The sequence below is a fragment of the Cyprinodon tularosa genome, unplaced genomic scaffold, assembly GCF_016077235.1.
Source record: "Cyprinodon tularosa strain WSP-4 unplaced genomic scaffold, ASM1607723v1 ctg30, whole genome shotgun sequence".
Taxonomy (NCBI): Eukaryota; Metazoa; Chordata; class Actinopteri; order Cyprinodontiformes; family Cyprinodontidae; genus Cyprinodon; species Cyprinodon tularosa.
Genome location: NW_024039008.1, coordinates 6,682,483 through 6,697,801, shown reverse-complemented (window position 1 = coordinate 6,697,801; position 15,319 = coordinate 6,682,483).

The window sequence follows — 15,319 nt, the reverse complement described above, 5'->3', positions numbered from 1 at the left end:
ATACTAAAAACAAATCTGAGAAAACAGCAAAGTTCCAAGATATGAATAATTAGTATTTAAAGTATCATTTATGGAAAGATTTTTGTTCTTTTTTCTAGGTCCAATTTACTAAACGTGTTCTTTATTTGCAACAATATTGGAATAAAACTATATTTACCCAAGGTTCTGATAAGAAGGATCCTTCAATTCATCCAAAGGTGGATAAAAGGTTTTCATTATCCTTCATATCGAGTCCAAAGATCATAAGATATAATTTAAAAGATCTGTGGGAAGCAAATTTGAATTTATTGCAGATTTTATATTATAAAATAAGGGTCCAAATATACACGATTATCTGATTGAGTGTTTATTAAAAGGCTAATAGCCACAGCAAAGCTTCAGGGATAATTCTAGCTTGATAAGTTTACTTTTTTTCTGTATTAAAAATCTTTTTTTACAGTTAGCTTTCTAGAAGATACCCAGATAGTAAACTTCTACAGGGTTTATGGCTGAGCTTTAGCAAAATCATGTTTGCTATCATTGTCCTGGCGCAAAATCTGTTTCCAAGTTGAAACATTTCCAGATGAAATGGAATTTTAATGGAGCCTTTGTCATGATTAAAAATTTGTTTAATCTTGTTAGAATTAAATTTCTAAGTCTCTTCCATCACTGTAACCGTGTCCTATCTAGTCCTGACAAGTAATGTTTCTGCTTGTCGGTGTTTGCAGCTGCATTTCAGCAACTTTATAGCTGTAGATCAATATAAAAAAAAGGAAAGTCTGTCTTGATCAGTCTAGGGCAGTGGTTCTCAAACTTTTTCTGTCATTCCCCACTTTGGACAAGGGGGAATTTTCAAGCCCCGCCTGTCCCCATCGCCCCAACACAATGCTAATGAAATATGCAACAATCTTAAAATGTTCCAATTTTACTGAAGTAACAAGTAGTATCTAAATACAAACTATCTACATCAAATAACAGCAAGCTAAAAAATAAAGAAAATAAAAATGCAGCTGTGTCAAAATTTGTATCAAGCTCAAAGATAGAAAAAATTAAAGTGCCACTCTGCAATCTGTTAATAAAAGAAAAGAAGTGAAATCCATCTGGCAAGACAGTTCTATTTATCCCTGCATTAGTGGCTGCAATGAGCCTGTTTTGCATTGCACAGTTTCTCAAAACGGGGTTGCAGGCTTGATACTGCCACTCTCAAGTCATGCTCAATGTTCAGCTGAGATCTGTATTTTGTTTTCATTGAAGCAACAGCTGAAAAGCCCATCTCACAGAGATATGATGTGGCAAAGGGAAGAAGAATGCACACAGCTCTCTGCCCGATGAGTGGATACTCCCTCTCCACTCCTAACCAGAATTCACTATTAGTCTGAGCATTAAACCTGAGCTTCAGGGTGGAGTCAGACGTCATTTCAATAAACTGGTCCTCCTCAGCAGACCTAAAATCAGCAGGTGCTGCAGACAGAATAGGAAAAAATAGACTTACTTTATTTTTCATTGCATAATAAACTAATAAAATATTTCAAATTCAGTTATTTATGATCAACCTGCGCCGTCAATCCCGGCGCATGTGCGCTTTATTTGCAGTCTGGACGCTAAAGTTAAACATGCTGTGTCTCTGCTCTGACTGCAGCGCTGAGAGGGACTCCTGCGATAGCGGGGGAGAACGGGGTTGGGACGGAGGAGGCGCCCCACGGCAGCACCTGCCGCTGGAGGACAAGAAAAGGAACGATACGTGCTTTCACGTAAGAGTCTCCAAAAGTCGCTAGATTTGTCGCTAGTCGCTTTTTTGAAAAAGAGTCGCTGGAGGGGTCTGAAATATAGCGACAAAGTCGCTGAGTTGGCAACACTGGGGCGCGAAAGTTTATTCCGTTACAAATAATATGCCGACGTCACGTCAATAATTATTTTGGCACTTCAGTTCCAGGTGAAATGTTTCTCATATCTAATGTTCTTTTAATTAGACTGCATGTAGGCTAGTAATGATTACTTTGTGGGTTTGATTGGTCTAAAAAGCGGCAACATACAGCTATAAGGACAGTTTGCTCTCACACGTTCTACATTTATAGTCACACACACACACACACACACACCGGAACTTGGCGCGCCCCACCTGTCACGTCTCAATTCCCCACCAGTGGGTCGCGCCACACACTTTGAGAACCGCGGGTCTAGGGTGATTGAAACTAATTAATGTTAGGCAGTGCCTGTTGAGATCCAGATACTACCAGTTGATGACTGGCTGGAGTGTTGTTGGAATTTAGGTTGTTCATGAACATCTTAGACAATTTTCTTGTATCTGTGTGGGACAGCTTAAAGGAATAGTACACCCAAAACATGATTAGCCTTCATTTTCTACTCACCCCCATGCTGAACAACACTCTGGAGTACTTTTTTGATATCTCAAATGCATCTGGAGATCTAGGAGGCTTCTTGCTGTCTGCTGACATTCAAATAATGGAGGTCTATGGCGCCTGAGGCAGAAAGGTCCATAAAAGTCCACAAAAAACGTGTCAATATTCCTCCATACTGCTTGTCCAATGTATTCCAAATGTCCTGAGTGGGTAGTGTCCATAATTTACTCGAAATGAAGTCATTTAGTATGTTTTTAGAGCATAAACAGTAGTTTATAGGATTTCCTAAAAGCGCGTTCACGAGACTACGGAAACCGCGGCAGACCAAACCAGACGAAAGTGCGCATTCAGCGTCTGCTCTGCCGATAATGCAAGCGTAGAAGAAGAAATGTGCTGTTTACCTGTGCAAAGAAAGAAACAACGAAAGAAAAATGTCTGAGGACTTCAGTGTTGAGGAAGAGCATGAGTTCTTTGCCGAGCTGAATGCGCACTTTCATCTGGTTTGGTCTGCCGCGGTTTCCGTAGACTCGTGAACTTGCTTTTAGGAAATCCTATACACTACTGTTTATGCTCTAAAAACATTCTGAATGACTTAGTTTCGAGTAAATTATGGATGCTACCCACTCAGGACACTTGGAATACATTGGATGAGCAGTATGGAGGAATATTGACACGTTTTTTGTGGACTTTTATGGACCTTTCTGCCTCGGGCGCCATAGACCTCCATTATTTGAATGTCAGCAGACAGCAAGAAGCCTCCCAGATCTCCAGATGCATTTGAGATATCAAAAAAGTACTCCAGAGTGTTGTTCAGCATGGGGGTGAGTAGAAAATGAAGGCTAATCATGTTTTGGGTGTACTATTCCTTTAAGTCGGGTACATGACGCTCAATGTTTTATTGAGTCAATGATTTCCATTCTCCCATCAGGACTCATCAAAACTAGAAGTGCAATGTATCGATACTTGTCCAGCCAATTTTTATGTTAAAAGTTCTTAAAGTTGCTATTTTAAAGAAAACTTTACACCATAAAAAAAAAAATGGTTAAAATCTATAATTACAGGACCGAAATTACTTTGTACATTTAAACTTCTCACCAGAACTGTAAACATATTTATAACCTTATTTCCCCTTAAAATATTTTTATATATTTTATGAAATATCCATTTATGCTGGACCTGTTGTTACATCTTTTCTTTTCCCACTGAACAGCCTGAACATAGGCTGAAATTGATCCGTCTGTCTGTACATATACACATATAGACATAAATACACACATATATATAAACTAGAGAAATACCAGGGTCTCAGAGAAGAGCTGGAGAAAACTTGTAAGGTCCAGAAGGCATCAGTGGTCATTGGAGCACTTGGGGGAGTGACCCCCATACTTCCTTGGGAATACATCAGACATCTTGGTCCAGAAGAGTACAGTTCTAGGAACAGCAAAGATACTGCTCCCAGGACCCCAACTTGGATATATATATATATATATATATATCCATATATATATATATATATATATATATATATATATATATATATTTGTAAAAAAAAAAAATTTTGTTGATCGACAGACAGCAGAATAAGGCAGTAGTGATAGATGTGGCAATCCCAAGCGACAGCAACATCAAGAAGAAAGAACATGAGAAGCTTGAGAATTACCAAGGACTGAAAGAGGAGCTAGAAAAGATGTGGAAAGTAAGAGCAACAGTGGTGCCAGTAGTAATTGGAGCACTGGGGGCTGTGACCCCCAAACTGGGAGAGTGGCTACAGCAGATTCCAGGTAAAACATCAGAGGTCTCTGTCCAGAAGAGCCCAGTCCTAGAAACAGCTAAGATACTGCGCAGAATCCTCAAACTCCCAGGCCTCTGGTAGACGATCCGAGCTTGAGGATGACACATACCACCCCACGAGGGGTGAGAAAACAGTAAAAAAAAAAATATATATATATATATATATATTGTATAACCTCCAATTAGTCAATAATTCAGTTCACTTGTACAATGCCACCCCCTCTGCAATTACAGAGCCAGGTTTTATTACAAAATATTATAGCTAATTCAAGATTTTCTTAAAAAAAAAAAAAAAAAAGTTAAAAGAGAAACGTAACAAAAACATCAAAGACTGTTTGTTGATATCATGGTTCTCCCCTTTTGGGACTCTGAGCTTTTAGATTGCAGTTATTAGTTATTGTTTTGACTTTGGTTTATTTTCCTTTATATTCAAACAGTCTTTAGTTACTCTCTGCTGCCCCCTTGTGCTTGTTTCTTTTCCCCTTGGCTTCCTTCTAGTCAGTTCCACTCACACCTGCTCCTTATTCAGTTCATTAGTCCATCCTTTGTTCTGTCCCCCTTATATACTCCACCTCTGCAGTCACTCGGTGCTGGTTCCTTGTTGTTGTTTTGTTGTTCCCTCGCCGCTTGCTTCCTACATGAGTTTTCCCTGATACTTTCTGTGTTTTTTTTTTTTGTTTCTTTGTATTTTGCCTGAGTTACTCATTAAATCTACAAGATTCAGCTTTGCCTTCTGGTCTCTGCATTTGGGTCCTCAACAAACCTCCATACAGATCGTGACAGTTAATTCTGTGTTGAACAAATAAAAACAGTATGATGTTCTGGATGTAAAACTGTCATGGTTTTGGTTATATTGTGCTTTACTTTGCTCTATGTTTCCTAGTTTTATTGGTTTAATTCCTTTTTGTTGTAATTTCTAGATCTATGTTCTCATGTTTTTCTGTTGCCCTTGTGTGTGTGTGTGTGTGTTCCTTTCCCCTTGGCTCCCTTGTTGTCTCCTCTCACACCTGCTCCTTGTCAGCTCGTTAGCCCTCCCTTTGTCTCTGTCAGCTATATATGCTCTCCCTCTGCTCTCACACAAAACATGAGAACTAGAATAAATCTAGAAATTACAACAAAAAATAAATTAAACCAATAAAACTAGGAAACATGGAGCAAAGTAAATCACAATATAACCAAAACGTCACCAAAACATTTTTTTTTTTTTTTGATGAGAGAGAGTGAAAGCCAAGGAGGGACATGAGGATTACATTCATTTAAAGGAGAATGCCGTTTTTTTTTTTTTTTTTACATTAGGTCCTTGATTTAACGTTTTTACATCATCTTCTACTCACCCATATGAGATATTCCGTTAGATTATATCCAAGTAACGTCTTCCTATGGGCAAACGAATTGAAGGCACAAACTAAATTGTTCATAATTTATCATTTATGGTACGCCAGCATTCATAACATGTAGTCGAATCACTGTCCCCCAGACATCCGATGTTATATTTTTTATATTTATATCTTTTAAAACAAAGCAGAGTGTGCCTTAAGGTCCTTTCTGTCTGCTTACCTTGATTCAACGACCTATTCCCTGTTTTTTGATTGAAGCTTTTTTTTTTCTTAAGGGTTTTTTATGTTTAATTTTGAGCCTTTATACAATTTAAGCTTTTAGACTATTTATGGCCTGATGCTTTTTATAAGGATGACAAAAGATATGACTATAAATAAGACCACACGACACCTTTTAGACTAAATCCATAACTGGAATCAGTAGCTGTTGCACTCCAAAGTAACATCTTTGTTGTGACAGTTTAAAGAGGAGTAAATGAATTCTGAAGGTTATTCAGAGAACACCATGCAAGGCAGAAGCAGTTCCTCTGCAGGGCAGCAAGTAAATACCAGATGTCCCAGAGGGGCAGCTCTCACAAAGGCCCAAAATTTCTGTTTGAAACTTACAAGTGTTTTCTATCTATCTATCTATCTATCTATCTATCTATCTATCTATCTATCTATCTATCTATCTATCTATCTATCTATCTATCTATCTATCTACATTTATTTTATTTTATTTACTTATTTATTTACGATACGATATATATATATATATATATATGTATATATGTGTGTGTGTGTGTGTGTGTGTGTGTGTGTATATGTGTGTATGTATGTACAATATCTCAAAATATCAGCAGGACCACAAACTGATCTAGGATAATTGTTGTACAACAGATGGACATCTTAATCTTCTTCCTGATCCCTGCCTCTAGCAACACTCCTGTCATATCATTATGGTGTCTGCGCTGTTTACCACGGTACGCAGATTGATGGAGACATGCGTTTCCGAGAGCAAAACAGGCGGCATAATGAGCTAATTAGGCAGAAAAATGTGTTTACAACAAAGATAGATTTGAGTGCATTGATGTCACACATGATAAACATCTCCTGGTAAAATTTGGTAAAATTGATCCTCCTTTGACTATTTGCAATGGGTTTGCAATTTTACTGCTCTCTTCTAATGTCGCTTCGTTTATTGCTTTCTGCTTGTCTTCCAATTTTATGCAAATACCAGTGATACATTTTCATTACTTCAACTTAGATTTGATTAGGAATAAAACTGCGTCAATGTTGATGATAATGTGATAAATCTTTAGGCACCAAATGTATTATTAAGCAATAGATTCATATTCCTTCATTACATGAAATAAAACAATATAAATTGGTAAGTTTTTTTTTCAACATTTCAGTCCCTCATAGAATCAGATTAAGGATGCCCTACTGTCTCCAAGAGCTAATGTGGAGGAACAAGCTGCTGCTTTCCTAGTTTTTCCTATTCTCCAGGATTTCCTGCTACAAAGTCAGTGAATTCAACATAACTATAGAACTGCTTAAATGCAACTTTTTCCAGGACATCATATTTCATTTGGCATACAGACAAGTTCTACATATCAGAAATATATTTGTCCTATTAGAAAGACATTCCCTGCTGGATAATCATCATTATCAGTTTCTTTAGGCCGAAATGCTAAAATGGCTGCTTGCTGGAGAGGTTAGTGTAAGATTTTTTTTTTGCTTTCGTTAGCTTTTTGAATCCCAGGTTCATTTGATGTGATTGATTGTTTGATTGACTGGTTAATTTATTGATTGATTGAGTAGTTGATTGATTGACTGGTTGGTTGGTCAATTAATTGACTGGTTGATTGGTGGGTTGATTGATTAATTGATCGGTTGATTGATTGACTTGTTGATTGATTGATTGATTGTTTGATTTGAGATTGTAAATTGTGTGCAGGGCTGCAGTTCTTAAGACCTAAAAGTCTTAGTCTTGACTTGTTCTCAAGTTAAGTTTGCTTTACACTTATGGTAGAGAAATTGAGATGAAGAAAATGAGTAGGGAAACAGTGAGCTAATTATTATCACAACATATGATATTTATCTCATAATACCCTGTTTTTGTGATACCTATACATTATAACCTTTGCAGCTAGGTGAGTTTGTCTGGTTTCTCTCATAAGCTGATCAGATTGCGTTAGGACTATTGCAATCAACCCTCTCTCTCCATTTTTATTAAATCTCTAATCATTAACCTGAGGTGCAATTTGGAGGTGTTTGCACTAATGACCCCTTAGGGAGGTTATTATTCAAAGAGACATTGAAGTCCTTGTATGAACTTTCAATGGAATACTGTTCATTGCAATATAAATTATGATTTGTACGTTACTGTATGGTGACATCATTGAAAAACAATAAACAGATCAACAATAAAAGTTTCAGTAATTCTTTGGGTGGGGTGAAGCTTTAGGACAGTCTGGATGTTTAACTAAAGCACAAACAAACATTAACGTTTACATGGTGAATGAAGTAAAAAAGCTACTTTAATATAATCGTCTCAGCCTTTAACAGCCTTTAACATTTCTTTTGCTCCATTATTAGTACCGTTGAGGATTACATGAAGCTAAATGTGTCTGCCATTGTTAACATTTTGGAAAATTCATTATTATTGTTTGTTCTTCCTATGGCATTTAGATGTTATTTGCCAAATCATTACAGAACAACATCCATCTTTGTGTTTCTTTTAGGTTAGTATTGGATTTATTTATCCAATATTTATCTGTTTAAGAAACAAGCTTTAATTAAATAAAGTGTGCGGCTGCTTGTCTGCTTTGACGGGATCACTGGAAACTCTGCTGGAGAAGTGGCTCAGGTCAGCGACTTCAAAACTCAAAAGAGGAATAACACCAAGCATGAAAGCCACCAACCTGGCAAAGTTCAGTCTTTGCCCAGAAGAAGCCATGTAGTCTAGAGAAGCGGAACTCCATTGTTTGCAACTGAGCTGGAACCAGTGAGCAGCATCTTGCAGCAGACGATGCACACAGAGGAACCAAAGGATCCAGGGGGGTAATCCAGGCTGTGGTCAGAAGATGGATCCAAGGTCGACAACAAGTGGAATCCAGGTAAAAGCCTGAAAACACAGGACAGGCAAACAAAGCAAAACAGGGGCAGGCAAAACTCAGGCGCTAGAAAAGTCTTGCACGAATAATTTGGCCCCAATGGCTGGGAACTGGTGGAATAAATGGTAGCAGGAACAGTGTTAGGAATCCAGTTTGTGTGGTCTGTTTGTGTGTTTCCTTCTCTCCACCACCAGGAGGTACCCTGTCTTCGTTGGGCTTCCCTGCACACCTGCGGCTCATTGGACCATTAACTCAGTGGTTCTCAAACTTTTTCTGTCATTCCCCACTTTGGACAAGGGGGAATTTTCAAGCCCCGCCTGTCCCCATCGCCCCAACACAATGCTAATGAAATATGCAACAATCTTAAAATGTTCCAATTTTACTGAAGTAACAAGTAGTATCTAAATACAAACTATCTACATCAAATAACAGCAAGCTAAAAAATAAAGAAAATAAAAATGCAGCTGTGTCAAAATTTGTATCAAGCTCAAAGATAGAAAAAATTAAAGTGCCACTCTGCAATCTGTTAATAAAAGAAAAGAAGTGAAATCCATCTGGCAAGACAGTTCTATTTATCCCTGCATTAGTGGCTGCAATGAGCCTGTTTTGCATTGCACAGTTTCTCAAAACGGGGTTGCAGGCTTGATACTGCCACTCTCAAGTCATGCTCAATGTTCAGCTGAGATCTGTATTTTGTTTTCATTGAAGCAACAGCTGAAAAGCCCATCTCACAGAGATATGATGTGGCAAAGGGAAGAAGAATGCACACAGCTCTCTGCCCGATGAGTGGATACTCCCTCTCCACTCCTAACCAGAATTCACTATTAGTCTGAGCATTAAACCTGAGCTTCAGGGTGGAGTCAGACGTCATTTCAATAAACTGGTCCTCCTCAGCAGACCTAAAATCAGCAGGTGCTGCAGACAGAATAGGAAAAAATAGACTTACTTTATTTTTCATTGCATAATAAACTAATAAAATATTTCAAATTCAGTTATTTATGATCAACCTGCGCCGTCAATCCCGGCGCATGTGCGCTTTATTTGCAGTCTGGACGCTAAAGTTAAACATGCTGTGTCTCTGCTCTGACTGCAGCGCTGAGAGGGACTCCTGCGATAGCGGGGGAGAACGGGGTTGGGACGGAGGAGGCGCCCCACGGCAGCACCTGCCGCTGAAGGACAAGAAAAGGAACGATACGTGCTTTCACGTAAGAGTCTCCAAAAGTCGCTAGATTTGTCGCTAGTCGCTTTTTTGAAAAAGAGTCGCTGGAGGGGTCTGAAATATAGCGACAAAGTCGCTGAGTTGGCAACACTGGGGCGCGAAAGTTTATTCCGTTACAAATAATATGCCGACGTCACGTCAATAATTATTTTGGCACTTCAGTTCCAGGTGAAATGTTTCTCATATCTAATGTTCTTTTAATTAGACTGCATGTAGGCTAGTAATGATTACTTTGTGGGTTTGATTGGTCTAAAAAGCGGCAACATACAGCTATAAGGACAGTTTGCTCTCACACGTTCTACATTTATAGTCACACACACACACACACACACACACCGGAACTTGGCGCGCCCCACCTGTCACGTCTCAATTCCCCACCAGTGGGTCGCGCCACACACTTTGAGAACCGCGGCATTAACTGGAGGAGTATTTGAGCAGTGGGCTGTCACTACCTCGACCCCAGAGTGTTTGCCAGTTTTGGGAAGCCTTCCTGTATAACTGGATACCTTCAGCTGTTCCAAAATGCTGCAGCCAGAGTTCTGATGAAAATTAAAAAGAGAGATCATATCTCGCCTATCCTGGCTTCTCTTCATTGGCTTCCTGTTAAATCAAGAATAGAATTTAAAATCCTCCTTCTCGCATATAAAGCCTTAAATGGCCAAGCAGAGATCTGATTGTTCCTTATGTTCCTAACAGAGCACTTCGCTCTCAATCTGCAGGTTTACTAGTGGTTCCTAGAATTTCTAAAAATAGAATGGGAGGCAGATCTTTTAGTTATCAGGCTCCTCTCCTGTGGAACCAACTACCAGTTTTAGTCCGTGAGGCAGACACCCTGTCTACTTTTAAGGCTAGGATTAAAACTTTTCTTTCTGATAAAGCTTATAGTTAGAGTGGCTCAGGTTATCCTGAACTATCTCTATAGTTATGCTGCTATAGGCTTAGACTTTTGGAGGACATAGGGACCCCCATTTCGTCATTCTGCTTCATTCTCTCTCTGTTCTCCTATTCTGCAGAATCTGTTAGTTCAATCTCTAACCTTCTGCTCTCTCTGCTTTTCCTCAGAGTAGCTTTGCCTCGTCTTTTCCTGTTTGGCTGTGACGTCATCCTGGAAAGAAACATCACCTGTGCTGCTTCCATCAACACCCTTGTTTGTAGATGTTGGAGATCTGCCTGTTTTCCAGTGTGGTCCTTTTTCTCTGACCGTGACTGAGTGGATGTGCTCTCTTCATCCTCTGACATGGGAGCTGGCTCGGAGCTCGTCTGCCTGGCTGTGTGTTTCCTGGACGGAGCCACCTTTTACAGCTGCTTTTTGTGTCTCTGCTTCTGTCTCCTTGAACCCCAGTCGGCCTCAGCAGATGGCCGCTCACACTGAGCCTGGTTCTGCTGGAGGTTTCTTCCTGTTAAAAGGGAGTTTTTCCTCTCCACTGTCGCTACAAGCATGCTTAGTGTGAGGGATTGCATTTGAGTCAATGAGTCGATGCAATCAACTGGTTTTCCTTAGATAGAAAACTTTGTATCAATTTGACTGTATGATCTGGTTGAACTGTAAAGTGCCTTGAGATGACATTTGTTGTGAAATTGGCGCTATATAAATAAACTGAATTGAATTGAATTGGACCTTCTCCCCCTGGAAGGAATAATTGAGTTTACACTGAGCAGGGGAAAACCTCCACATGATCCGTTCAAGTTCCCATCGGAAATTCAAGTGACAGTCCGCTCCATTACTCCTCCGGGTCCAACGTATGTCTACCTGTCCGCTCTCCAACGAGTTCCCTCTTTTCTGGATAATCCCACACAGACTGGATTCAAGGATGGACAAGAGCCCCATCAATCGTGAGTCCCTCACCTGCATTATTCAAACCTCAGTCTCAATTCCCACACTCCCTGAACTGATCTCTGTGATCTTCCTTTCTGACTTTCCAGTTATGGTTCACTGGTTCACTGAGTTCCAAATCTGACTCCTGTTCTCTTTACAACAAAGAAACCTGTTGAACTTTTCTCTGTGTTCTCTGAGTGGTTTCTCTGCATTTGGGTCAGATTCCTTAATCCGATCATGACAAACAGGTGGATCTGATGAGAGGTTATGAGCGTGGGGAGGAGCAAACCACAGGCAAACCACAGCAGGGATACCATTTAGTTTTTGATTAGCGCAGACCAATTATAAAATCTACAGTACATATAAATCACATCTTATTGTCTTTGCACTAATTTATTAACACCGTTAGTCCATTGGTTGGGGATGGGAGGTTTAGGAGAGGGAGTTGTTTTTTTATCTCAAGCAGCTGCCCCCCTATATCAGGGCTACTGTCATAATGAGGCATTATTTTTTTCTTTCATTCATTTATGAAATGCATTGGTATGATATGAATTCATTATATAATCGTCTGATAGGGTCTGACATCTAATACTGTTTGCATCCCTTGTTGGATGAAAGCTTTTCTACTAAGCTAGAGCTAATTTCCATAAACATGTTTAACACTTTTTCCTTATTCCATTGCACTTTATTACTTATACATTATTTATGAAATCATTATTTTTCATTTCCCTCTGATTTGGATTTATATTGTGTATCACTGACAGTCTTTGTGAATTTCAATAAAAGGTCAGAAATATAATTACTGGCAAACGTGGGTGTATTCCAGACTTATTTCCCCTGCTTTTTGTCATCATCATCACTTATAAGCTCATAATGGTTTTCACATAGCGTGAGGCAAACTAATCTTTTGTTCCCTCCAAAAGAACCTCTGTGGATAAAATAACTATACTGTTGATGATGATGTTGTCACACCTGTCACAAACTTCACAGTGTGTGGGTTCAGACAGTTTTTCATTCTGACTATAGAAAAGTTCTAACATTGTGTGCTATGTGTGTCGGACTATAAAATTGGTCTCTCACACATAATTACCCTGAGGACTATAGCTGTAACAACATCTTGATTCAATGTGATCACTAAGACTTTTTATCTTGGTCTAACAAAAAAAAAATCTCCCAAAATGCTGCTTTCTATTTTGGATTGAAAAGAGAAAGAATGAAGCATTGCAGGCTTTAGTGTCTTTAGTGTTCAGGCTGTGAGAAAGAATGTCCTTGATTATGAATTTTCCCGTCTGTGGAATAAAGGGAAGACTACTGTAAATCTTTTGTTCCTGGGATTTAAGCCTTGTCACAAAAAAATTTATTTTAAGTATTAGAATGATACATATTAAGTTAAAGATACAGATTAAGTAAAAAGAAATGCATTGGACTTCTATAGTCTTGATAGATTAATTAATAATAAAAGTGTTTTTCATGATAATTGTATACATAGCTAAATTAGGAGGATTTATATATTCTGAAGATATTAATTTATTTATTTTGAAGACTGCAAACCAGTTAAAACTGATAAAATAAACTGGCGCAAGTTAATTAGAAATACAAGACATACTTTGCATTATTAGAAATCTAAGTACTCAATTTTAATATCAAACACTGATTAAAACCTACAAAAGTTAACTTAACATTCTTGCTAACAAACAAGAATACTGTTGTCATTTTAGGAGCAAACCATGTCAATGAAATGTATAGCTTTGAATGCTTAATATTTCCTACGTAATTTTAATTCAATTCAGTGTATTTCTATAGCGCCAATTCACAACACACATCATCTCAAAGCACTTTACAATTCAACAGATCATACAGTCAAATTGATTAAAAGTTTTCTATATAAGGAAAACCAATTGATTGCATCGACTCATTGACTTGAATGCAATAGCTCACACTAAGCATGCTTGTAGTGACAGTGGAGAGGAAAAACTACCTTTTAACAGGAAGAAACCTCCACCATAACCAGGCTTTGTGTGAGCGGCCATCTGCTGAGGCCCACTGGGGTTCAAGGAGACAGAAGCAGAGATGCAAGATACAACTGTAAAAGACGGCCCCGTCCAGAAAACACACAGCGAGGCAGACGAGCTCCAAGCCAGCTCCTATGTCAGAGGATGAAGAGAGCACATCCAGCCCGTCACAGTCAGAGAAACAGGACTACACTGGAAAACAGGCAGATCTCCAACATCTATAAAAAAAAGGTGTTGATGGCAGCAGCACAGCTGATATTTCTCTCCAGAATGATGTCACAGCTAAACAGGAAAAATCTCTCTCCAGAGAGCCTAACGTTAGAGATTGAACTAATAGATTCTGCTGAGTTGGAGAATAGAGATAGAATGAAGCAGAATGATGAAATAGGGGTCCCTATGTCCTCCAGAAGTCTAAGCCTATAGCAGCATAACTATAGAGATAGCTCTGGATGACCTGAGCCACTCTAACTATAAGCTTTATCAAAAAGGAAAGTTTTAAGACCTTAAATAGACAATTTAACTTTATTTTCTTACATTCAAACCTGTTATATATCATGTTATTTTATAATTGCCATCATATTACCCAAAAGTGTAAAACCAAAAAACAAAAAAAAAAAAAAAAACGGATGTTTAAATATTTAAAGCCGTCCCAAAAACAAAAATTGTTGCAATAAATGTTTCATGTATACATTTACAAACTGATAGATTTGAAGCTTTCACTGTTTTGCTTGTGTGGGTGTTGCATTGTCCTTGTCCTCAGTCTCACTGCACCATCACTGCCTATATCTATCAAGTTGAGTAAATAGGTTTATTTCAACAAAGCGGCTACATTCATGTCAGTGAATGTAGAACCGGGCAGGAATAAAGATTGCTGTAATTACAGAATAACAATAAATGGCTTTGCTTTGTATGCGAACAGAGAGTATCCAGTAGGACAAGATAAAAGGAACAAATTTGCCAGAGAAGGTCATAATTGCAATCTTGGAGTACTGCGTAACTGTAATTTGTGAAACATTCTGGGTCATGGTCCTTTAAAAGAACAACAAAGCAGTAGTAATTATTAAAGCTCTTTGGTTGCAGTAGCTTTCAATGTGTTGGACCCCTTTACTTCACCATGACTTAAAGTTTAGATTTGTCTTTATATTATTATGAATGAGGAAATACCGTTTTTTTTTTTGCATTTAAAATAATGAATATAGACAGATTTGACAATGATTTCACTTGAACCTACAAGTATCTTTGAGGGATGTCATAAACAACACAGACCCCTAAACAGAAAATAAAAACCTGCATATCATGATCTCCTCCTCAAATAAACTGAACCTGGACATTAATTAGAGTATATCTTGTGCTAAATTGAGAATATTCTAGACTCTAGCATGCAGGTGTTTTTAAAAGCTGCACTACTGCCAGAAAGAAGGTCACGCAGAGTCATGACAGGGACTTGATAGTCTCCACTGCGACAGGGGATTTACTGAACTCTGTGACTCTGGTGTCTTACACCTTGAGCTTTGTCACAATGATCATAAGATCACCATCTCTTAGCTACCAAAAGGCCTCTCATGCCCTTTTGGTAAAGCTTATAGTTAGAATGGCTCAGGTTACCCTGAGCTTTTTCTATAGTTGTCTCTTTTTCCAGGAGAAATAAATCCTGTAACTTTAATGAAAACTTTAAACCATCTGTCTCGATGTAAAGTGCCTGTAAAG